This window comes from Oreochromis aureus, linkage group 12, assembly GCF_013358895.1.
Source record: "Oreochromis aureus strain Israel breed Guangdong linkage group 12, ZZ_aureus, whole genome shotgun sequence".
NCBI lineage: Eukaryota > Metazoa > Chordata > Actinopteri > Cichliformes > Cichlidae > Oreochromis > Oreochromis aureus.
This window is the reverse complement of record NC_052953.1, coordinates 2,531,418-2,534,243: the sequence shown is the minus strand read 5'-3', so window position 1 is coordinate 2,534,243 and position 2,826 is coordinate 2,531,418.

Genomic DNA, 2,826 nt, shown 5'->3' with positions numbered 1-2,826 from the left:
ACTCAAGCACCTCTTTTCCTCAGCTCCGGTGTTGGTGCAGGCAGACATCGGTCAACCCTTTTTTGTGGAGGTGGATGCTTCAGACGCAGGTGTGGGGGCAATACTATCCCAACGGGTAAACGCAAAGTTACACCCATGTGCCTTTTTCTCTCGTCGCTTATCTCCCGCAGAGAGCAATTACGACGTTGGAGACCGGGAGCTCCTCGCCATTAAGTTGGCTCTTGAAGAGTGGCGGCATTGGCTCGAAGGCAGCGAGCATCCGGTGGTAATCTGGACAGACCACAAGAACTTAGCCTACCTCCAAGCAGCCAAAAGACTGAACGCCCGGCAGGCCAGGTGGGCTCTAGTTTTCACACGGTTTAACTTAACCATCTCTTACAGACCTGGCTCCCGCAATCTCAAAGCGGATGCTTTATCACGCCAATTCACCCCGGATCTCGACCCAGAAGAGAAGGAGAAACCCATTCTGCCTTCCTCGTGCTTTGTGGGGGCTCTGACCTGAGACATAGAGAGGGCCATCAAGGACGCTCAGCGGTCAGAACCTGATCCAGGCACAGGGCCCGATGGGAGGATGTTTGTTCCCACGGCAGTCCGAAGTAAGGTCCTTCACTGGGTCCATACGGCCAAGTTCGCCTGCCACCCAGGTAAAAACCACACTATTGCCTTTCTGCAACGTTTATTTTGGTGGCCAACTCTAGGGAAGGACGCTCAGGAGTACGTGGCAGCTTGCTCCGTTTGTGCCCGAAACAAGGTCTCCTGTTCACCTCCTGCTGGTCTCCTTCGTCCATTGCCTGTACCCAGCCGCCCGTGGTCTCATATCGCACTGGACTTCGTTACCGGTCTTCCCCCCTCCTCAGGTAACACAGTCATCCTGACCATAATCGATCACTTCTCAAAGGCTGTCCATTTCATTGCTCTGCCGAAACTCCCTTCAGCCATGGAAACTGCCAAGATTCTGACACAGCAGGTGTTCCGTCTCCATGGGGTTCCCCAAGATATTGTGTCCGATCGGGGTCCCCAGTTTACATCCCGAGTATGGAAGGAGTTTTGTAAGGAACTGGGGGCCCAGGCCAGCTTATCGTCTGGCTTCCACCCTCAAACTAACGGGCAAACGGAACGAGCTAATCAAGAACTCGAAGCGATGCTGCGTTGTGTGGTCTCTTCCAACCAGTCATCATGGAGCGATCAACTGGCTTGGGTCGAATATGCCCATAATGCTAGCACGTCTGCAGCTACTGGAGTTTCCCCGTTTGAGGCCTCCCTGGGGTACCAGCCCCCGCTTCTCTCTGTGTCGGAAGGGGAATTATTGGTTCCTTCAATCCAGCACCACATGCGGCGCTGCCGACAGGCATGGCGCGCCACCCGAACTGCCCTGTTGAGGACCGCTGAGCAGAACAAGAGACTAGCGGATCGCCGCCTTGTTCCGGCCCCTGCATACCAGGTTGGGCAACAGGTATGGCTTTCTGTAAAACATGTTCCTCTAAGGGTCGAGTCTAAAAAACTAGCTCCACGCTTTATCGGGCCTTTCTCCATCCAAGCCTTATTGAACCCTATGACTGTCCGTTTGTCTCTTCCCCGTTCCATGAGAATTCACAATGTTTTTCATGTGTCCCAGGTAAGGCCTGTCTGGACCGGCCCTTTGTGCCCGCCCTCCGGGCCCCCGCCACCCGCCCAGATTATCGACGGTGCGCCGGCGTATTCCATATCGCGGATATTGGATGCCAGGCGCCGCGGTAGGGGCTTTCAGTTTTTGGTGGACTGGGAGGGGTACGGTCCGGAAGAGCGTTCTTGGGTGCCGCGGGCCGCGGTTCTCGATGATGCCATGGTGAGAGACTTCCACCGCAGGCACCCTGATAAGTTTGCTAGGTCGCCGGGAGGCTCCCATTAGAGGGGGGGTACTGTCAGGTTCGACGGTGCCCCGACCGGCGACCTGTATGTATGTGTGTGTTTGTTCTCGCGCTCTGTTTTTGTCTCCGGCTCCGCTGCAGTTGTTACGCGGTTGCGTAGCAACGGGAGATCTCCGACCCGGAAGTGCGGCCACCTGCGACTGATTCCTCGCCAGCTCCTGCCAATCATCCACCATCGTTGGCAGAGCTATTTAATGGTGTGGCTGAGTGACAGACAGCGCTGGAGTATTCCACCAAGCCTGGTAGTGACTCGAACTCAGCGAGTGTAAGACAAGTGTTTGATAGCGGAGGAAGGCTAATCACGTCTGTTTGCCTTTTCCAGGAAACGAACGAGACGGAGAGACGGGAGGAGAGACGTCACTATTCACAAGAGTTGTGTGGACACACGAGGGGAGCACTGAAGGGACTTTGCACTGTGGATAACTGTGGATTGGCTTCACTGTAAATAAAGACACTGTTCAACTTTAACGAGAGGTCCGCGTCTGGGTTCTCTAACTCACCACCCCTAACATATACAGGGTCTTTGCCTGGTTTTAGCGGGAGATTAATGTTTGCAGAATTCATATTTGATGGAAGTCTGCCATTTTCTTTGATTTCCAACAACGTTCTGTAAAAAACTGTTGCTAGGATCATCCAGAATTCTTTGTAGAATTCTGCAGGAAAGCCGTCTGGACTTGGAGCCTTATTATTGGGCATACTTATCAGGGCTTCCTGGAGTTCCCCTGATGTCAGTGGCGAATCCAGTGCCATTGCTTGAGAGTCTAATAAGTTTGGGAGAGTTATGTTGTCTAAAAACTGATCAATTTCGTTTTTAGATGGGTTTATTTGTGGTGAATACAACGTTTTATAGAAATCCCTGAAAATGGTGTTTATTTGTTTTGGTTCATATATTGTGTTCTCAGATGAGTCTTGAACAGCA